The sequence below is a fragment of the Diabrotica virgifera genome, chromosome 1 (genome assembly GCF_917563875.1).
Source record: "Diabrotica virgifera virgifera chromosome 1, PGI_DIABVI_V3a".
Classification (NCBI taxonomy): Eukaryota; Metazoa; Arthropoda; class Insecta; order Coleoptera; family Chrysomelidae; genus Diabrotica; species Diabrotica virgifera.
Window position 1 is genome coordinate 103,004,436 of NC_065443.1, and position 24,929 is coordinate 103,029,364.

At 32.5% G+C, this 24,929-nt stretch overlaps 1 protein-coding gene across 1 annotated transcript in view; it reads left to right on the forward strand.

Annotated features, from left to right (window-relative positions):
• LOC126889635 (uncharacterized) overlaps window positions 1–24,929 on the forward strand; it is a 79,002-nt gene that overhangs the window by 9,266 nt on the left and 44,807 nt on the right. The gene's annotated exons all lie outside the window — the stretch shown is intronic.

A 24,929-nucleotide genomic window follows, 5' to 3' on the forward strand; every position in this document is an offset into this window, starting at 1 on the left:
AACTGCAAAACCACGCAGAGGCATATTTTTGCCAGCCTCTGAAAGGATATTAAATCCCGGCTCCAAAAATTATTCTCCAGCTTAAATTTTATTGCGGCCGGCCGATTACCGCCGGCTTCGTAATATGCTAGACAAGGACCCATCTGAGGCAGTGCTTCTGCTATAATTTGAGAAAGTGAGAATGAGACGCATATATACTCCCACGTAGGGTAGGTACCTACTGATGTATTTATGAAGAACGCTTAACTACAAAGATACGGGGTCAGGGCCGTACCTACCTATTTTTATTTTTTATCATAAAAATAAAAGTTATTAAGTTTTATAATAAAAATTAAGTTATTTAGCAAGTTTCAAAAAGTTAAATTGTATTTAAATAATTGATGATGAAATAACGAAAATAAAGTTATTTAGCAAATTTCAAACAGTTAAATTGTATTTAAAGAATTGATGATGAAATAACGAAATAACGTAAAGAGTCGATTGATATACCGGTGAGGCACTGCCTCACCTGCCTCATAGGACTAGCCGCCACTGCCGGATCAGCCAGCATACATTAAGTCACTGAGTGATCGCAAATCCAATGAAGAGATAAGAAGACGATCAAAAGTAACAGATGTGATCCAGAAGATTGTCATGTTAAAATGGAACTGGCCAGAATACATAGGAAGAATGAAAGGCAACCATTGAACGTATTGGATTCTTGAATGGCGACCAAACGCAAGTAAGAGAAGTAGAGGCAGACCACAAATCAGAGGAACTGATGGCACCAAGCGAATGGCTGGCCATAAATAGAGGCAAAAAATCGAAAAGAAATGAATGGAACCACTTAAGGGATGCTTATATACGACGATAGATGGATAGCTGTTGAAGATAATAATACATTAAGTCCCGGGCATGTTACTTTATAGTTTCGCTGTTAGCTGATTCAATACTAATAAGAATACCTAAATAAGGACTAAGCATCGAGTCCTCGTGCAATCCTAATTTCACATAAAATGTATCGGCCTCTTCCACACTTGTCTTAACACTAGTTGTTTCTCCCTCATACATGTCCCTTGCAGCTTCCACATGTTCGCGGGAAGCTCCTTTCTTATTGAGTGACTACCACAGAAATTCTCGAGAAACTCTTATCATATGCTTTCCCAAGATCAATGAATACCATTGAGAGTTTTTTTCTTTATTTCACATTTTTTCATAAACTGACTGACAATGAAAATTGCATCTGTTGTTGATCTGCCTTGCATAAAGTCAAACTGGTTATCGTATATTTCGGTTTCTTCACGTATCCGTCAATTACTCTCTTCCATATTTTTTATGGTGCGCGTATACCAATGATTTCAACAGATTTACCATTTGATTTTAAGAGTCTATCAATTTCTTGTGCCATTAGATTTTTCGATCACAATAAATAAATCATGAGTTTTTTGGAAGTTTTCTAAATAAACTTAAAGTGTCCATGTTTCGGACATGGTTAATCGCGCGTTGCAAAATAGCCATCGTTTTATGTATATTTAGGTATGTTATGTACGTATGTATGTATTATATGTACTATAATTCTTTTATAATACCTACGTAATATTTTTAAGTATTTTGTTGAATTTTATTTATTGAACACTGACACAATAATTATTTCTAAGGTGGTTCGAAGGTCATGTAATATCGACGATAAAAACTTAATGATCATTTCAAACCTCTACCAAGAATAAACTCAGAATAAAAATCGAAACATCTGGAAAAGTCAATATCGAGAAGGGATGTGTCTTGTCACCTTTGCTGTTCAACGTTTACTCTGAGAAGATATTTAGGAATGCTTTGGACGGCACCTCGGATGGTATAATTATAAACGGCCAATGTATAAATAACCTACGATACGCTGATGATACGGTCATTCTGGCAGATAATGCTGAAGCACAACGCCTAATGGACCGAGTAACGACAGCCTGTAGAGAATTTGGAATGAAATTGAATAGAAAGAAGACAAAAACGATAGTCATCAGCAAGTACCAAAACAGAAGGGTGAAGGTCAATGTCGACGGAACAGATCTGGAAAGAGTAACAAGAATAACGTACGTTGGAAGTAATCTTGATGAAACTTGGGACCACCCACTAGAGATAAGAACACGTCTGGAAGCGGCACGTACAGTGTTTTAAAAGTGCAAAAAGTTCTATGCAACCGTCAGCTGGATATCTCATCAAGAACTAGAATACTAAAGTGCTGTGTTTTCTCCACCTTGCTCTATGGCTCTATGGTATTGAAGCTTGAACAATGACAGAAGCAACACAAAAAAAAACACAAGCAGTCGAACTCTGGTGCTACCGTAAAATGCTCAGAATATCCTATATGAGCCATACGAAAAATGCGGAAGTCTTGTGAAGGATGAACAAAGAAAGAGAGATTTTGCTTACAATAAAAAGAACAGAAAACGCAATATTTCGGTCACATCGTAAGAACTCAAAAGTATGAACTGCTTTAACTTATAATCGAAGGCAAAATCAATAGCAAAAGGGACCAGGAAGAAGACGCAACTTTTGGCTTAAAAACCTACGACAATTGATGAATATGACCTCCACAGAACTGTTCACGACGGCTGCAATAAATAAGATTAAATGAACAAATGTAGTCGCCAACGTCCTTAAGAATAAGGCACCGTAAGAAGAAGAAGACGAAATTCTCCGGGTCAGCTAAATTGTATACATATTATTTTAATTCAGATGAAAGTTTTTAAATATTCTTATTAAGAGGATGGGTACGTATTTTCGGCTGCAATGCTATTCAAATGGGGATTCATTTTTTCGAATCCTGAGAAAACTAATAAGTATTTTTGAAAAATTTAAACGCAGAATGAAAGATTACGTTATTAGTGAGGACCGAAAGTCCCTGAGAACTTCTATAATGTTTATTTTAATACGTTACAGAAGTGAAAAACTAACAGAAAATTTAGTGTGATTTTTAATTTTAAATATCTCATTCAAAATAAAGTTTTTATTTATTCTAAGGGACTTTCAGCCCTCGGTAATAATTTAGTCTTTCATTCTGAGTTTAAATTTTTCAAAAATATATATTAGTTTTTTCAGGATTCGAAAAAAATGGACACCATGTCCGTGGTAATATTTTCCAAATTTATTTTTGTCTTACAACGTACTCAGTCGAATAGGATATTGTCAGCATATTGTCAGTCAGGCATTGACAATCAGTGACAATTTTAAATATTTGACATGGCATCGGGAATATTTTGAGTTGTTGATTAAATAATATTGATATAGGTTTGGTAAAGAATGGGCCATAGTTTAACCTCAGATTGCTGAGGTTAAAATAGGCCGATTTAAGCTAACTTACCTTAGTACAAAGTTTATAATAACCGAGATATAGGGTGTCAAAGTTAAACTCTTTTTTTTATTTAGATATTATTGAATATTTCCTGACAAATATGAGATAACAACATGAAATTTGGTACGTGGGGTTTTTTTGGGCGGAGAAAACTAAATTCTCTAGAAAAAAATTTTCTAAAAAAAATTTCTCTAGAAAACATTATAAAAATGAGGACGCCACATACGCCTTTCAGCACTCATTTATTACGTTCAATTTTTTTTATCCCAATACACCATCATTTTTAGCATAATATCATTGTAGTTACACCCGAAAAATAACTTAAAACCATAATAATTATGCCAGTTCTCAAATTTATGTCATTGCATTGCAAATTCCATTTGAAGAAATTTGCTATACATTTTTGGATAATTTTATGGCTTTAAGTTATTTTTCGGGTGTAACTACAATGATATGCTAAAAATGATGGTGTATCGCAGATTTAAAATGAGTTTTTCTCGAAAACGGTTGAGTTTAGGGAGATGAAAGAAGTATACCTTTTTTAAGTAAAACTAATAGGGGAATAAAAATTTTAATGTCAAAATTATACAGAGTGAGGGATAAAAAATTGAACGTAATAAATGAGTGATGAAAGGCGTATGTGGCGCCCTCTGGGCAATACATAATTTTTGGTAGGGAATTTAGTTTTATCGACCCAAAAAACCCCCACGTACCAAATTTCATGTTGTTATCTCCTACTTGTCAGGAAATATTTAATAATAAATAAAAAAAAGTTCAACTTTGACACCCTCTATCTCGGTTATTATAAACTTTGTACTAAGGTAAGTTAGCTTAAATCGGCCTATTTTAACCTCAGGAACCTAAGGTTAAGCTATGGCCCATTCTTTACCAAACACCCTGTATAGTGTATTGGGTAAATAATTGATTTAAGACGTGAACTTGATAGTCTAAGAGCTAGTGAACCCTCCAACTAACGGTCTCCCTGTAAGGCTAGAAATTTGTCTAGTGATAATTCATGGCACACCAAGGCTAAAAACCATGACCTGGCAGGCATCAGCCCTGCACGTGTATCTACCAGGTGAATCGAAAAGTTCATAGTTTAAGGGAAAAATAATCTTTCTCCTGTAAAGAATAAATTTAAGTATGTGTTTGAGTAAGTCATTAAGAAGAAATGTCTACAATGCCAGGCAATTCTGAACAGCATAAGACCTTGCCAGGCGAGGGGAAATATTAGGGTTTTTTCCTAAAATTATTTTTTTTTGCATCGAAAAAAGTTTTTTTTAGGTTTTTTGAATCATTCCAAACCGAAAAGATCTTTAGTGACTTTTCTCTTAGGAGTCTTAGGTTAATAGTTTTTGACATATTATAACCGATTAAAAAATTTAATAATCGTGAAATCGGTCATTTTTAACCCTGAATCGGACATTTAACTAAAAATTTCAATGTTACCAAGGTAGGTAGATATTCTTTAAACATCGATTGATGAAATCCCGAAGAGTTTTTTGCAATACAGTATCGAAAACCCCCTTGTTTTTTAATTACGAATAAAGCGGGCGCGACACTGTAGTATAAGTGCGGACGTTTGAGTTTGCATAAATTCATTATCTCGAGAATGGGCAAATTTGAAGAGAAACCCTCGGACTGGTCGATTTTTATTTTTAAATTAGGACTTTTTGGCATATATATATATATATATATAATACTAGTGACGTCATCCATCTGGGCATGATGACGCAATCGATGATTTTTTTGAATTGGAGTAGGTGTGTGATAGCTTTTTTGAAAGGTGATCAAATTCTCTATTCATAAATATAAAGATTAGGCTTTTTAATTTAGACACGATGTACAAAAAAAAAATTTATTAAATTAATTTACACAAAAAGAAAAAAAATTTTTTGCACACCATTTGTATAAAAAATTAGGTTAACCTTTATATTACTGAATAGAGAATTAAATAACTTTTCAAATCAGCTATCACACGACCCCTACTGCCATTCAAAAAAATCATACATTACGTCATTACGCCCAGATGGATGACGTCACTAGTATTATATATACGCTAAAAAATCCTAATTTAAAAATAAAAATCATCCTGTATGAGGATTTTTCTTCAAATTTGCCCATTCTTGAGATAATGAATTTATGCAAACTCAAAGGTCCGCACTTTATACTCCAGTGTCGCGCCCGCTTAATTAGCAATTAAAAAGCAAGGGGGTTTTCGATATTGTATTGCAAAGAACTATTCGGGATTTCATTAATCGACGTTTAAAGAATATCTACCTATAGCAACATTGAAATTTTCAGTTAAATGTCCGAATCAGGGTTAAGAATGGTCGATTTAGCAATTTTTAAACTTTTTAATCGCTTATATGTCAAAAACTATTAACCTAAGAGAAAAATTACTAAAGATCTTTTCTGTTGGGAATGATTCAAAAAACCTAAAAAAACTTTGTTCGATGCAAAAAAATAATTTTAGGAAAAAAGCCTAATCTTTCCCCTCGCATGGCAAGGTCTTATGCTGTTCAGAATCGCCTGGCATTGTACACATTTCTTCTAAATGACTTACTCAAACACATACTTAAATTTAAACTTTACAGGAGAAAGTTTCGTTTTCCCCTAAACTGCACTTTTCGATTCACCTGGTAGATACACGTGCAGGGTTGATCCCTGACAGGTCATGGTTTTTAGCCTTGGTGTGCTATGAATTATGACTAGACAAATTTCTAGCCTTACAAGAAGACCGTTAGTCGGAGGGTTCACTAGCTCTTAGACTATAATAAAAAGTTATTTATTGTGTATTATTTGTGGAAGATACAAGCAGAGAATACATCAGGATAATATTGAATTCTGTGATCCAAGTATTTTTTTGTTAAAGATGTTCAAAATTGTAAGCGTTCCATAGTAACAATATATTATTAAAAAATCACTTTTCCTCTTTTCTCGATTGAGTATTAGTTTTTGTTGTAATAAATTATTACAATCACTGAATACATAGTTAGTGAAAAAATTATTACATTTATTAACTGAATTAATAATTTGCAATTATACAAATAACAGTTATCCAAGAACATTCAAAAGCCATCTCTTTAAGTTAATGATGGATGATATTTTCAAGTAGAATGATATTCTAGTAATGTTTACATATCCATGCCAGTGTGAATTTTACTACACGTAATTTGCCGCGTAACGACAGAAAAATAGGGATAGCCGTAAAATATTTGCGAATTATGTACCCATGGCCTTAAGTAAATAGCTTTATGTTAAGAAAACTACTGCTTTCAATCCACAAACTTTTGAAATAGTTTGTAGTATTTTAATTTTTTTAATTTTGTAGTACTTTAATTGCGGTGGCACTTAAAATCCCGACAGTCAAAATCCCGACTGCCAAAATCCCGACATGCTACAATCCTTGCATAAGTAAAAATCCCGACCACTGGATTTTGAATATTTATTGTTTTCTTGTCAAATGCAGTACTAAATCATATATAGAGTATTGAAATTAAAAAATTAATTACTGATTTACTTACTAATAAGTACGGGTACTAATTATTATGTATTTAAAAATAGAAAATTATTAAACCCTTCATTTTATAATGTAAAAGCTATACTTACTGAAATGGGTGGTTGTGACTTAATAATATCTATTATAGGAAAATAAACTTGAATTGAGGATTTGATTATAAATATAATGAATTATATATTAGCAAAAAAGAAATAGCTATTTGTATAACAAGGGAGGAAAGTGCTACTTTTCCTCCCGAGAATGAAGTTTACTGACCGACGCGTAGCGGAGGGCAATAATCATTCGAGGGAAGAAAAGGCACTTTACTCCCATGTGATACATATATGATTTTTACACCTTCCTCAAATATCCAGTAATTTTTTCATTTTTAAATAATTTATTTATGTAACTAACTGACAAAATTTACTAGAGCACTAATGCCCGGTTGCACCAACAGATCTTTTGCTTAAGTCGAGAATATCATAACAATTATTAATATAATATAATTATAATATATTACAATAAGAATACCATAATCTAATAATAGATACAATTGATAATAAAGTAAGAATTTAAAATTATGGTGCAACGTAAGTGATACTCAAGGAGGCCCTATCTATAAGTAGAGCTTAGCTAAGCTGGAGCTTAAGATCTGTTGGTGCAACCAGGCATTAAACTAACAAGTAGGTACAGTATAACTGTATACTGTCAAATGTAAGTCAAATTATTAATGTAAACATTGTTAAATCAAAATAACAATTTACTGTTTTTACCATTCTGCAAATTACAGGGTGCTCTATAAATAAACGTTAAAATGTATAGAATATATATATATATATATATATATATATATATATATATATATATATATATCAATTTACAAATTATTGGGTTAACAGCTGAAATGGAAGACTCAGTGTACTCTTTTCTACGATTCCAATATTTCGTTAACAGTCGTTAACATCATCAGGGACGCTGAAATAATATTAAAGGTATAATAGTGAAACTGGGTATTAAAAAATAACTCACCAGTTTGAGATTTTAGTCAACGATGTTATAAATGTGTAAAAAAGCGGCATTAACAAAAAGAATTGCAGTGAACGTTATTAAAAATTAAAAATATAACAATAAAAAAGATAAAAAATGGAACTATAATATAAATAACTATGTTAAAAACCACTAATTATTAAAATCTTTTAAATTCGTCGCACAGAAAGGTATTAGAGACAATTATGTCAATATACTGTCAATTATGACAGAAATAGGTAGTATATTATGAACTAGAATCTAAACTAAAATCTTTATTGACATTTAAGTTTTTATCAAGTTCAAGAAGGAAAGAATAGATCTCTGTTAATTGTTTAATATCTGTTCTTTTATTAATTGTCTGTTCATTCTGATAAATAAATGCCATTTCAAGAAAAGTTCTTTTGTGATAGTTCTTTTCATTTGTTAAAATTTTTACAGATTCAAAGTCCATATTATGGCTTTCATTTACAACATGTGTAGCTAAAGAGCATTTATAATTTATAATATTATAACATTCATAATATACTACCTATTTCTGTCATAATTGACAGTATATTGACATAATTGTCTCTAATACCTTTCTGTGCGACGAATTTAAAAGATTTTAATAATTAGTGGTTTTTAACATAGTTATTTATATTATAGTTCCATTTTTATCTTTTTTATTGTTATATTTTTAATTTTTAATAACATTCACTGCAATTCTTTTTGTTAATGCCGCTTTTTTACACATTTATAACATCGTTGACTAAAATCTCAAACTGGTGAGTTATTTTTTAATACTCAGTTTCACTATTATACCTTTAATATTATTTCAGCGTCCCTGATGATGTTAACGACTGTTAACGAAATATTGGAATCGTAGAAAAGAGTACACTGAGTCTTCCATTTCAGCTGTTAACCCAATAATTTGTAAATTGATAATTACTAATCAGCTGTGATCATTTCTAGTTTGTTTATATATATATATATATATATATATATATATATATATATAAATCCTACTATCAATTTGGCATCGATACATTATGCATTTACCATCAATTTGGCATCGTCTTGCAAAGTGGCATCTGTATATCGATGCCACTTTACACTACCTTAATAACTTTTTTCCTGTACTTGTTAGCAGAAGTCTAATCAACTCTGTAGTTAGAGATTTGATTCCTTGATGTTACTTTAATATATCAGCTTTCTTTGTTTATTCCTTACTGACTTATATAAGTTTATTCCATAAAATGTTTGAGTTCAAAATGATGGCACAGTGAAAATATTATATACATTTAGTTCAGTGTTTTACCGTTTTGTCGCTGCCGCTATATACATGAAAACGTATATCCCACTTTCATTATCAATCATTTTGGCATCAGAAATTTGGCATCACTGTTGAATACAATATTATCCACAACGAAAAATAGGCAATTTGAGAATGTATATATTATTTTCATCAACAAATCATTCTGGCATCAAGTTGTTTTCACCCAATTTTGAAAAAATGTGAAAGCTTATAATCCAAGGATGGTACTAAAGGTGAGAAATTTGACCTAAACTATCTGTCCGTCGGTCTGTCCGACCGCGAATATAACTCTTACGTCATTATACCAGGTAGAATGACAAATGAGGTGTCAAATGAAAGCGTATAATCCAAGGATGGTACTAAAGGTGAGATATTTGACTTAAACTTTCTGTCCTTCGGTCTGTCCGACCGCAAATATAACTCCTCCGTCATTATACCAGGTAGAATGACAAATGAGGTGTCAAATGAAAGCTTATAATCCAAGGATGGTACTAAAGGTGAGAAATTTGACTTAGGCTGTCTGTCCGTCGGTCCGACCGACCGCGAATATAGCTCCTCCGTCATTATACCAGGTAGAATGACAAATGAGGTGTCAAATAGAAGCTTATAATCCAAGGATGGTACTAAAGGTGAGACATTTGACTTAGGCTGTCGGTCCGTCCGACCGCGAATATAACTCCTCCGTCATTATACCAGGTAGAATGACAAATGAGGTGTCAAATGAAAGCTTATAACCAAAGATGGTACTAAAGGTGAGAAATTTGACTTAGGCTGTCTGTCCGTCGCGTCGGTCAGTCCGACCCCGAATATAGCTCCTCCGTCATTATACCAGGTAGAATGACAAATGAGATGTCAAATGAAAGCTTATAATCGAAGTATGGTACTAAAGGTGAGACGTCGGTCCGTCCGACCGCGAATATAACTCCTCCGTCATTATACCAGGTAGAATGAAAAATGAGGTGTCAAAAGAAAGCTTATAATCCAAGGATGGTACTAAAAGTGAGAAATTTGACTTAGGCTGTCTGTCCGTCTGTCCGTCCGACCGCGAATATAGCTCCTCCGTCATTATACCAGGTAGAATGACAAATGAGATGTCAAATGAAAGCTTATAATCCAAGGATGGTATTAAAGGTGAGAAATTTAACTTGGGCTGTCTGTCCGTCGGTCCGTCCGACCGCGAATATAACTCCTCTACTATACCAGGTAGAATGACAAAAGAGGTGTCAAATGAAAGCTTATAATCCAAGGATGGTACTAAAGGTGAGAAATTTGACTTACGCTGTCTGACCGTCGGTCCGTCCGACCGCGAATATAGCTCCTCCGTCAATATACCAGGTAGAATGACAAATGAGGTGTCAAATGAAAGCTTATCATCCAAAGATGGTACTAAAGGTGAGAAATTTGACTTAGGCTGTCTGTCCGTCGCGTCGGTCAGTCCGACCCCGAATATAGCTCCTCCGTCATTATACCAGGTAGAATGACAAATGAGATGTCAAATGAAAGCTTATAATCGAAGTATGGTACTAAAGGTGAGACGTCGGTCCGTCCGACCGCGAATATAACTCCTCCGTCATTATACCAGGTAGAATGAAAAATGAGGTGTCAAAAGAAAGCTTATAATCCAAGGATGGTACTAAAAGTGAGAAATTTGACTTAGGCTGTCTGTCCGTTTGTCCGTCCGACCGCGAATATAGCTCCTCCGTCATTATACCAGGTAGAATGACAAATGAGATGTCAAATGAAAGCTTATAATCCAAGGATGGTATTAAAGGTGAGAAATTTGACTTGGGCTGTCTGTCCGTCGGTCCGTCCGACCGCGAATATAACTCCTCTACTATACCAGGTAGAATGACAAAAGAGGTGTCAAATGAAAGCTTATAATCCAAGGATGGTACTAAAGGTGAGAAATTTGACTTACGCTGTCTGACCGTCGGTCCGTCCGACCGCGAATATAGCTCCTCCGTCAATATACCAGGTAGAATGACAAATGAGGTGTCAAATGAAAGCTTATAATCCAAGGATGATACTAAAGGTGAAAAATTTGACCTAGGCTGTCTGTCCGTCGATCCCTCCGACCGCGAGTATAAATCCTCCGTCATTATACCAGGTATAATGGCAAATGAGGTGCCAAATGATAGCTTATAGTTCAAGCATGGTATTAAAGATGAAAAATTTTACCTAGGCTGTCTGTCCGTATGTCTGTCCATCCGCGAATACAACTCCTCCGTTATTAATACAGATAGAATGACAAATCGGGTGTCGAATGAAAGCTTTTAACTTAAGGATGGTATTATTAAAGATGAGAAATTTGACGTCGGAGTTCCGGTTTTAGAGTTGCAACCGTAAGTATTTACTATTTTAAAGTTGCCGAAAGAGAATAAGTGATATATTATTCAACGTGGCTTAGCAAGATGAGAACAAATGTAAAATTTTGGTTTTTACGTAATTTCCGCTTAAAAAGTTATAACCGGAAATGCCATTATTCGCGGTGTGCAAGTACTTGGAACGGATACGAGAAACGATCGTGCGCGAATAGCGGAGAAATATTGCAACTTTCTTAAATAATTCATATTGTCCATTGAAATTGTCAAATTGACGTACATTTCATACCTACTGTCATTGAAGAAGAAAAATTATATGTTGCTCTGCAATATTGATATTATATGCAATTATTATATGAAGGCAAATTAAATTAATTGTATTTTGCTTGCAGTACTGCATTTTAATAACTAATTTTATTTACTACATACAATTGTTTACGTTTTAATAACATAACCTGAATCTTATTTTTTCTTCTTATTATTTTTTTGGATTATGGCCTTGACAATTATCCAGTAACCAGGACTAATATAATTGGCCAATATAATTAAAAGTGCGAATAAAGTTGCAGAGCGTAGAAACCAGGTGTCGTTTTGCCGAACTTGCACGGTCCCAATAGACTCAGAAATAGTATACGAACACATAAATCGAAGCGTATTGAAAGGTTTGAATCTTTAGAGTTATTTCTGTGTAAACAGTTTAGTAAAAATGACTCAAAATTAGTAAATTTGTATATCAATCCACGCAAAGTTACACGAAGAATTCAAATATCGACTTCTAATTCTACTTTCGATTACTTTGGGTGAAAACCTAGGACTTACGAAGTCCAATTACTTGTTTTCTTTAAAAATAAGACATGTCATAAATATGCCTTAGGCATCATAGAAGACAATGACACAGAAAAATCAAACAAGCAGCAGGTCAAAAGGGCCTTAGTTATGTATCTTCGGTCCTATTGGTTCAATCGTGACGTACAGCGCCTGAAACGATGGGATTTAACTGGCAGAATACGATGGTGTAGACAAATGAAAATGACGGCATGTAATAACACTTTAAAATTGTAGAAATAAAATGGATTAACGCACATGGTATGACATATTATGTGAGAGTATTTAACAAATAGAATACGATTACATACGTCCAGTTTTTGACAAGCGACTTCTCTACATATGATAAACGCGAAAGGGCCCCAACGTTCACTGTTCGACATAGGCCTCCCGTTCACTGCATATACCCACTGCTTTCTGACGCTGTGACTTAAGAGGATAGGATTTAACGAATAAAACGACAAAGAAGACTAAACAAGGCAGATCACGGGAAAAACACAACTGTCCGTTTTATACTCCACAGGGAAGCATCAAATATTCAACGTAAGGATATATTATAGTATAACGGTATGATAAATCTTTTTCTTTTTTTTTTTTTTTTCATTTAGTGCATTCCGTACGTTTTTTAAACATAATCAGGAGAAGTTGTTGAATTTCTGAAGTCTATAAAAGAATTTCTTAACAAACCTTTTTTTTATTGTGTTATGGATTATTTTTAAGAATGTGTTTAAAAGGTAGCTCACAGGCTTATTGTTCAATGGTCTTATCACTTTTAAACGCCTGTCTTTTTTGTAGGACTATTAATTGTGATTTCAAACATTCTAGCGGGACAATGCCTTTTGTGTAACTGAAATAAATATTGTTATCCATTTAATTTTTTTCCTCAATTAATTGAATGCCTCCTACTGGTGTTTGGTCTAAGCTTACCGCTTTTCCCCATTTAAGCTAAATTGCTCGTCAAAAGTTAGGGATATAGAAAATTATGCTCATTTTCATAGCTAATTTTTTCGAGAACAGATTAACGGATTCCACTAATTTTTTTTAATATTTTAGATTTTTCGTTAGTATTTACACAGTTGTGCAAAAGTTTACCCAAACTTTTTTTTGTACTTTTACCGAGTGGTATAAGTACAAAAAAGAAGTTTGAGTAAACCTCTTGTTAGGTATTAGTTACGTATCTTCACTCCCATTGGTCCAAACGTGTCGTACGGCGGCTCAAATGATAGGAATCAGTCAACAGAATACAATGACACAGAAAAATCAATTACAGTAAAATATTGAAAGGGCCTTAGTTACGTATATTCGCTGCTATTTTTCCAATCATGACGTACGGTGGCTAAAATGGTAGGAATTAACCAACAGAATACAATGACACCCAAATCCGGTGTCGGAAAGCTGGTCGAGAACACTTCGTCGACGGAAAATTGGTAGTTGGTCGACAAACAGTTGGTCGAATGCACAATTCATCGAATGGACAATTCATCGACGAACATTTGATCGAATGGAATTTTCGTCGACAAACTGTTATTTATCTTTAGGATAAAGGGATTAATGGTGACAAACGACGGGTAACTGGAATATTGTATTATATATTTTTTTTTTGGGTTTTGTTAATTTTTGTACCTAAATCTTACCGGAGGTATTTGCGCCTTTTATAAATGTGTAGTTGTGAATTAAGTTTTTGATAATAAAATCAAGAGGGTAAGAATCGCTTTACTTTTAAACTCTTCACTTTTGGCGCATCATGGACGGCTCGTTTTTAAAAGAATCGTTTTTAATTTTTTTTTGTATAAACATGCTCTTTCATTCGTTTAAATGTTGCTTTTCAAATTTTCTAATATTTATAAACAAAGCCCCGGTGAATTTTTGAAAAAAAGTGGCTAACTCGGGTTTTAAGGGTTGTAGGGCATTAATTTTTGTTTCAGTTTCTATACAGAATACCAACATGTCGAATAAAAAAAATTAACTTCCTACGTGTTGTTGTTCTGAAGCTATTTTCTTGTGGCATTTTTGGAATTAACTAGTTTTGATGGGAAATAAGCCACAATTTTACTAAAAAAACTGATTTTATTAACGTTTCGACGCTCAAATCGGGTGTCGTTGTCAAAATAAAACCATTTTTTTTAGTAAATTGTGGCTTATTTCCCATCAAAATTAGTTAATTCCCACATGTTAATGCGGTTGTTATTTTAATTGTTTATTCGCGAACTCAATCGACTATAGGGGGCAGTGCAGTTGCATGAAAATGGCCGATGTAATTGGGATAATGCATTTTGATATAATTAATATTTTTATTGATGTAATTAATTAATATAAATAAATCATTCATTAAATGAAACACACCAGACAAGCATTCAATCGACATTGATATATAGGTTAACGGATGTTTTGTTTAAAATCTTCATCCCAATTCCTCTAGTTCAAAATAAGCGGCAGCACCCCTCGCTTGAGTTCGCGAATAAGCTTAAAATAACACTACTTTTTCAAAATTATTTTATAATTATTTATAATATTTATTATAAACTTTTTATTCAAGACTTGATCTAATTTGATAAATTGAACTTTCTCTTTGGTTTGATGTCTTTAGAATTATGTTGACCTAATAGTTTATGCATAATAACGCTGTAGATAGAAGCTTTTTGGGATAAACAATTTCAATTTTGCAATAACTATTAGGTAAAACTTCTTGAAATTTTAACGGCTGAATACTTCTATATTGTTCCTTTACTTACGCGAAAATAAAGCTTTTAGTGTATTTTAGAAAAGTTATTAATTATTTTCAAAAAATCGACTTTGAAGCTATTTTCCCAATAACTAAGCAACAAATTAACAAAAAGAACTTTCCAACACTCATTTTAAAGAATTTTCTATGCTCTTCAGTAAAATTGTATCACCTTTCCATACAGCATACCGGTCTCCACCTTTAATATTTACAATCAAATAGCGATCTTTAATTGTTTATATATTGTTTATAAGTTAAAAAGTACGTTTGATTTTTTGCATAATTTTTATATTGGATACTGTTGTAACTAAATTTACCCCTAATGCCATAAGCAGTTCTTAGATACCTGTATCAACGGATGTCACGAAAGAGGCCATTTATTTGCTAATTTCTCTGGTCTATCACACCCTTTCTTATCTGTGTTTACAATCCAAATCATTAAGCCACATAAAGAGGTAGGGCAATAAACTCACTATAGCTATAGAAATGCTTTTACTACAAAATTTTAAAAGATAAGAGTTATACCGGAACAAGTATGCATACTGCATTTTAAGACCCAGGTAGATTTTTGGGGATGACACAATGACACTAAAAGATGGCTTTGCCGATGATTGCATTCAATTGAGATGGTAAGTAGGTATGAATCACCTCTAGTATATTTTAATGGCTTTGTAATTTAACTTCATGGGGGTACGAAAGAATTAAGAAACTTTTAAGAATTTGAAAAAACATAGTTTTTGGGGGGTTTAGGTGTTTTACACAATTTTTGAATATCCCTAAAAACTCAGTTATTTCAAATTATATATACGTAACCTATAAAAAACCTTGAGTTAGTCTATTTTGAAGTATATAAAATGGAGAAAATCCCAAAAAACTACCGAAAAAACCAGTTTTCCGGATTTTTGAAGATGGCGCACCTTACGAATAAATCTGAAAAAAAGTCAGAAATACAGATTTTGATAAAATTCACAAAACGCAAAAAAATTAGACATGCAGCCATCGCCAAAAAAAGTTATACGTACCTATTAAAAAAACAAAAAACATTGAGGTTATGTACACTCGACCTTCGGGTCCATAAAAATATATGTTTTGTAAAAGCCTCAGCTGTGCGTGTGAATTTTTTGTAATTTATAATTTAATTGCAAACCAACTTAAAAAAAAATAAAATCGAAAAATTGACATTTTTTGATGTGGGGAAAGGGGAAGGGGGTGGTGGGCTAAAATTGCGGTGATTCTTAATTTTTTTAATCACATAGAACGTAAAAAAAATAAAAAAAAATATTCAGGCTGTATCGACTTCAAAATAATACAGCATCATGCCAAAAGGGCCTTAGTTATGTATGTTCGGCCCTATTGATCCAATCGTGACGTACGTCGGGCTGAAATGATAGGAACTAACCAATAGCATACAATGACATAGAGAAATCAAATACAGCCTCATGTCAAAAAGAATAGAATAAACAAAAATTTCTTTTGAATTAAATATTTGAAAATAAAAAATCACACTAAATTTTCTTTTTTTTCACCCTTTCACTTATCAATATAAACTTAAAAGTTTTTAGAGAGTTTCGCCCTCGGTTATAATGTAATCTTTCATTCTGCGTTTAAATTTTTCCAAAATTCTTATTAGTTTTCTCAGGATTCGAATAAACTGAATGCATTTAAATAGCATTGGTCATAATTTTGCGCCTACTCCCTCAAGGCTTAAAAAATGTAACATTTCAAAGGAATGGAGATATTTCAAAGATTCGCTGAGACTATAATTTTTATCTAATATACATATATCTGTAGTCCATCCACTCACGGTAAATATTGCAAAACCTCCGAATTTTAAACAACCGCTTGGATTGACATGAAATTGGGTATGCACATAGCTGACAGGTCAAAGAAAAAGTGATATTGTGCCGACGTGTGCTTTTGCCTTGGGAGTTAGTACAACCACTTTTATAATGTGAAAAGACATACATTCAAAATAAGTCCTAAAGTGGATAAACTGAGTAATCTAAGCTAGTTTTTGTTCTATAGATTTTTTCTTAACATACTGTTTGAGTTATTTGCAAGTGAATATATTATGTTCGTTTTTCAACAAAAAAGTCACGTTTTTAGACGGTTTTAGAAAAAAAACTCAAAAAGTATTTTAACGAAAAATATTCTTAGCAAAAATATAGCGTATAAAAAAGTGAAAACAATGGTGTATGTATGAAGTCTGTAGACCCTGTAAAAGTAGAGTTGTAGTTAAGAGGAAACAGTAGCGATCAACAGGTAGCGAAAACGCGTTCCAAGATTGCGGCTGTAATTTTGAATATTTTTTCGAGATATTTGGCACACGTATTCGTAATATAATAAAGAATGGCGGTACAGAGCCCAATTTGAAAAATATATGAATATGTGGAAATTACTCTGTAATTAAATACAATATTTAAAAAACGAGCCTGTACCGCCATTAAGAAGAACAAAAAAATACACTTTCTTCAAATGAACTTTTTTATCCGATGCCTAGATTTTGTGTCATTTTGGAACTACTAAAATTTTGTATTTCATTAGTAGTTCCAAAATGACACAAAATCTAGGCATCGGATAAAAAGTTTATTTGAAGAAAGTGTATTTTTTTGTTCTTCTTAATGGCGGTACAGGCTCGTTTTTTTAATATTATATTTAATTACAGAGTAATTTCCACATATTAATATATTTTTCAAATTCGGCTCTGTACCGCCATTCTTTATTATATTACGAATACGTGTGCCAAATATCTCGAAAAAATATTCAAAATTACAGCCGCAATCTTGGAACGCGTTTTGGCTACCTGTTGATCGCTACTGTATCACCTTAATGAAAAGCAGGTTCTACTTCGTCAAAATACAAATCGAATATTTTAACATGAAATAACCATAAAACGAAGCACTTTTCGGGAAAAACTCATGACTTACAACTGTTATAAAATGTCTAAAAAGTTTTATTTGTATTTTTATAAACGTTTCTAGCATCAAAAGTTAGTTAGCATCAAAATGAAGTCTCTTTTTTGTTAAAAAAATGTAAAAATCACCGCCTAATTTACTTATGTATTGTTTATGTGATATGTACATTTTTTACTCTTTGAGATATTTAGTATCACTAATGTTTAAGTTATTTTAAACCAAGGCATTTTTTTTCAAAATTAAAATTTTTTTATTTTAAAACCAATTTTTTTTAATAAGCATTTCTTGCCAATAAATCTTATAGATCATATAAACAGTATAATATAAGTAAATTAACTAGGGCGGTAACTATTAATTTCATATGGAATGCTAATTAGGTGGTGATTTTCACGATTTCTTTTAGCAAAAAAAGGGACATATTTTATTTAAAGCGTAACTTACTTTTGATGCTGATGGTGATAGAATAGATACTTTTTAAATAACAAAAATAAAACTTTTTTAAACACTTTAAAAAATTTGTGGCGAGTTTTCCCCGAAAAGTGCGTTATTTTTTGGATATTTTACGTTGAACTAGTCGATTTGGAATTCGACGAATAAGAACCAACTGTTGTTCAGCTCCAACTCTGTTTTTATTGTGTGTCCAGACTTCATACATACATAATTTTTTTTACTGTTTTATAAGCTTTATATTTGCTAAGAATAGTTTTTTCGATCAAATACTTACTTTTTGATTTATTTACGAAAAACCATCTAAAAACAAAAAATACAAGGAATTTAATTAGTTTATCCACTTACGGACATATTTTTACCTATATTTTTTCACACTCGAGAAGGGGGTGGTACTCATCCCCAGAAAAAAGCACACACTGGCACAATATCACTTTTTTCTTTGACATGTTAGCTATGCTTATGTCAAATTTCATGCCAATCCAAGCGATTTTGTAAAATCCAAAAACAGTGAGTAAATTGTCCAATGATATCTTTAAAAAAGACTAGTGCATTTTACAAAAACTTAGGTCAATAAATAATATGAAAACAGCGGAATATCAACCAATGTTGAATGTTTTTACAAAGTATTGTTTATTTTTCGCTACTCGAAGGGGACAACTATTAAACTGGTTTCTTCCACTTCCAGACAATTTTTTAACCGCATATGACATCAAAACCAGAATTAAAAAAATTCGGTTTCGACCTCTTAATACACGTAAATTGATCAAGTATATTTTTCTGTGACTATGTGTGTCACTTCCGGGTACACCATTTTAACCGGAAGTGGTGTAAAACTAAAAAAAGTATTTCTTTGTTCTCATTTTTCTAATGCGCGTCAAATTTCTAATCGCTAGTACCATCTATGGGTTATAATCTTTCATTCAACCTCTGTGATTATATCTGACAGACGGACGGACAGACAGGCATAAAACCGGACAGGCATAAATATTTGTTCTCGTCTTTCTAAGGCGCGTCGAGTAATACATAGTTTGTACTATTTCTGCGAATTTAGAACAATACTTCGGGTTGCAACTCTTTATCCTGAAGTCGGAGGCCAAATTTCTCACCTTTAGTACCATCTTTGGGTTATAAGCTTTCATTCCACATCTAATTTGTCATGTTTTAACCCGGCATCCGACAGGTGAACTTTTTTGCCACTAACAGACAGGTGGGATGTGACAAACCCCAGCATTGAAAGAGTTAAAGAATCTCAAAAAATATCTCTACGTTTAGATTAGTTAACAGAAACAGTAAAGATGCAGTAGAAATAAACAAACCAAGACACGTTAAATGATACTAGGAGCACTCCCGAATCATAATTTACAATGTGTAAACTTTGGAAATCATGACTTGGAATTTACAATGTATATACTGATGTGATCTTGATTATTGATATGAGATAATATTCTTATATGTCACTTAATTTAATCAATGTATTAATACTAATCTAATTAATTAACCAGATCACATATCAATATGTTTTCAATCTCAGGGCGAATTATAAATTAATTACTTACTTTCGTGGCTTCTGAATATTTCTTAATGGTTCCTAATCGGGATAGAAAAGAAAAGAGTAAAAAAAAATACAATTATGGGTTACAATTATAATCAAAATATTTTTTATTTTATTCAAAAGGCAATCAATGCTTAATATTTGCTATTTCTTATTATTCTTAAACATAACATTTACAACTGGGAATTTTATTTCCTTTTGGTTTTCTATTGAAAGTTTTTATTAACATTTAACTATTAGGAGTTATTAGGGACAACTCTATTTAAGTTTGATGAAGCTTTTCTGATATTATTGATTATGTTATTCAATTTTTTATGTGGAATTTAATACGAAAAACCCATACATTCATGTCCAAACAAATGAGACTGACCTTTTCCTGGTGAACTGAAAATGTCCTCACACAAAACCCTTTCCTGCTATCCTTGGCTGCGATCAAACCTCGTCCTGGCTTCCAGTGATGTTCTCCTTTGAAAAACTAGCTCGAATAGCTCTCGTTCCTGCTTTTGTCGTGATGCTGTGTTCTACCTTTTTCGAAACTGCTATCAGCTACCGGGACACTCTGGGCTCAAGGAGGTTCTTTTACTCTCGACCTGGCCTACTTCTCGTTCCACGATAGATACTCCACACTCACGGAACTACCGGCTTTCTCACTCCTCGAACACTACCGTCTACTACTCGACTTCACTTCTCGACAGCTCAAAACATTCTGATCCCACTTTGTCATTCATTCACCTACTTTCTCAATATCCCTTCCAGATTCACAAATCAACCTTCCACCACCAACTCTCATTCTCAGTATTCCTCAAAAACCAATTTTTAATCTTTCTAAATATGCTTAATGGATTTCAAAAGAAAATATTTAATTCCCATTCTAAAATCACTTTCTACTATTTACAAATTTTAATGACCTATTCTCTCTTTCAAATGAGTCTTATTTAGCATAGGCTAATGATCGAAACCTTCCGAGAAGAACGATAATGGTACGCGTCATTCACTTTGTTTATTTTAAGCGCACTGTCCCGAGTTCCGTCTAATCACTTCTTAAAATTAAATATAACAATTTGTTGTATACAGGGTGTTCTAAATTTATATGCCCGTGGTTGAGAAAATTGAAAATATTTTATATTAAATTGAATCCTGTTTACAACCATCAAAATTTAATTTTCATATCAAATAGAAATATAACAATACATTGTAAATAATTATGATTCGGGAGTGCTCCTAGTAGCATTTAACGTGTCTTGGTTTGTTTATTTCTACTGAATCTGGATTTTAAATTTAGTATAAATTTCTACGTATTATGACTGTTTCTTGTTGAGAATAAAGAAAAAACTTCACCAATTATGGTTTCATTTCGAAAACAACGCACACATCTTATGGAAAATATAATGTCACTCAAATTCAATAAAATTTATACGAATAGATCCGTTTTAATTTACCGATCAAATCTTATCATTGCGCCAACTCTCTATTTTCAAAAATAAGAGCAGAAATTGATACAAATAAATCTGAAATCAAATGGGTAGGTACATAAGTTAGAGAGAGAAAAAATATTTTAAACTACCCAGATTTTCGGTACTCCATAAATCAGCGGATTAGTTTCACTAATCCGCTTAGGCCCAGCGGGATTTAAGCTCTTATGAATAGCACTCGGAGCAATAATGATTGTAACTTTAACACTTTTAACACTTTATGGACTCCAAAAATGTGATTTCGATAAACTTTAATTGCAATTTGCGCCGTAATTAATCATAATTAAGAGTTGGCGCAATGATAAGATTTGATCGGTAAATTAAAACGGATCTATTCGTATAAATTTTATTGAATTTGAGTGACATTATATTTTCCATAAGATGTGTGCGTTGTCCGTATTATGACTGTTTCTTGTTGAGAATAAAGAAAAAAACTTTACCAATTATGGTTTCATTTCGAAAACAACATAAGTCCACAAACTTTAAAACATAATATCAAAAAAATAAGCAACATTTAAACTTTTTTGGTCTTTCAGATATAGGTCTGGATCCCGCGTATGAAAAAAAAGTTGATTAATAGCAAGCTGAAAATTTGTTAATAGCTTAAGGGTGTCTAGTCGGATAAACTTTGATATATGGGAACACTGGAACAGGGGCAGTTTTAATTTTGGAACAGGTTAAAAATTTGAAACGGTCACACCACGAAAACGGCACATGTATTTTGTCCGACAGAACAGACTTAAACTCTTCGAACAGAGATTAAACTCTCATGCAAAAATTAGACTGCTATTTATCACCAAATGGGCCTTTTAATGAGTAGAGCATGTAGAATATGTCAAATGACAGGAATTATGACAGGTGATAAATAGCAGTCTAATTTTTGCATGAGAGTTTAATCTCTATTCGGAGAGTTTAAGTCTGTTATGTCGGACAAAATAAATGTGCCGTTTTCGTGGTGTGACCGTTCCAAATTTTCAACCTGTTTCACAATTAAAACTGCCCCTGTTCCAGTGTTCCCATATATAAAAGTTTATCCGACTAAACACCCTTAAGCTATTAACAAATTTTCAGCTTGCTATTAATCAACTTTTTTTCATACGCGGGATCCAGACCTAATAGATGCATTTATAACCCATAATACTTATATAAAATATAGTATTACTATCAGAATCTCTAACTACTAATGGAAAGATTTTTACGTTTCCTGAAAAATTTACACATTGTAACATACAGTGCTTCCATAAAGTAACGCATAATTTCATTATTTCGTAAACCGGCGACTTTAAGGAAAATTTTCGAAACAGGTCGATTTTTATTTTTAAATTACAATTTTTTGGCATATTACATATCATACTAGTGATGTCATCCATCTGGGCTTGATAACGTAATCGATGAATTTTTTAAATGAGAATAGGGGTCATGTGATAGCTCATTTGAAAGGGTATTTAATTCTCTATTTACTAATACAAACAATAACATAATTATATATACAGGGTGTCCAAAAAGAATTCTTTAATTAAATTAATTGAGACAAAAAGAAAAATGTATGTAACTTATTTAATTCAAAATTCGTTTTACTTTTGTCAGAAAATTAAATGTTAGAGCTGCCATCCACCTGCCTCTTGGAAGTTTAAGATTACGCTTAAGCGAAAATCAATATTTAGGTTTTAAATAAAACATTTTTATGTTTGCTGGCACCAATAAAATATATTTAGAATTAAACAAATTACATACATTCATCTTTTTATACCAATTAATTTAATTTAAATAACATTTTTTGGACACCCTGTATAAATAATTATATTAACAATTATATTATTGAATAGAGAATTACATACCCTTTCAAATGAGCTATTACATGCCCTTTATTCTTATTTAAAAAAATCAACGATTACGTCATCACGCCCAGATGGATGACGTCACTAGTATGATATGTATGCCAATAAATTGTAATTTAAAAATAAAAATCGACCTGTTTCGGTATTTTTCCTGAAAGTGTCCGGTTTGTGAAATAATGAATTTATGCGTTACTTTATGGACGCACTGTATATTGTTTCGCAATGACCCATTAAATTATTATAAATGCAATTAACCATTGACCATGTCATGAAAATGGCAATATAAAATTAATTTTTCAAATGTCAAACTTTAAAATTTGTTTTTGTTAACAAAAAAATAATTTAAATATCTATTATGAAATTCGTTACAAACAAAATCTGATATTTCAACTAAACGAAACAAAATACACAATAAAAGTGAATTATTAAACTCATTCAGGGACCCGTTCAGACAAAAGAGCCTACAACTGGTTTTTACCTGAGTGCGAGTGGAAGACTTGTAACGTGAAGCGATCGATATTATGTATCTAACTAGGTACTGTCTTTTCCGTAAAAATGTATATCTTGGCAACATCCTGTTGTTGCCAAAGTGATGTTTAAGCAATGTTTTTGACCTACGGGGGTCAAATTGTCGTTATAGTGTAAGGAATAAAATATATAAATAAATCGGATTACTGAAAATCCGACAACGGTGCCAAGCTTAAAGAAGTGTACTAAGCGAACATTCACGGATTATACCTAGAAAATGATAGCATTTCTAGGTGATGCCAAATGACTGCAACGTGAAAAGATGCCAATTTAATAGCGGGATGTATATATATATATATATATATATATATATATATATATATATATATATATATATATATATATATATATATATATATATATATATATATATATATCAATCGGTTTTAAAACGTCTTGCGAAGTTGTCCGATGCCTAATTTCCATGACACTCTATCATCCCATTGGCCCTCTCTAAGATCTCTTGGCTCATCGCCTTCGTTACTCCCTCTCTCCAAGATTTCTTGGGTCTTCCTCTCTTTCTGCGGTTTGGTGGTACCCATTGCATAATTATTTTAGGGAGTCTTGAGTTATCCATCCTCTGGACGTGTCCGTACCATATCAGCTGTTTTTTTTTCTATGTCTTGTTAGAGAGCCGTCAACCCCCATTCGCTCTCTTATCTCATCATTACGTATTCTCTCTCTGCGTGACACTCCTACTGATCTTCTAAAAGCGTCCATTTCTACTGCCTCCAGTTTTCTTCTGTTGTTTTCGGTTATCCGAAAACAACAGAAGAAAACTGGAGGTAAAATGTATAGATACTTACGTAATAGATAAAAGAATATTTCTCGGGCGTCAATAAGTTATTTCATCAATGACATACCATGACGTCACTTTTACTTTTCCTCCCTAGGGAGGAGAAGTACGACTTTGCTCCCTACAATCAGGTCAGGAGAAGTATACTTTCGGTAGAGGTAGGTGGAAAAATAATTTAATGCATGTTCCTATGTTAGAAATTTTGTTTAGAAAATTAGTTTATACTTAATGGTAAATATGTACTTTTGTTTAGTAACAAAAAAAAAACAAATGTCCATAAACAAAAAACCAGAAATAAATGTATTTATATGTTAAAAAAGAAATTATCAAACCTTGACCAAAACCAGAGAACAAGGA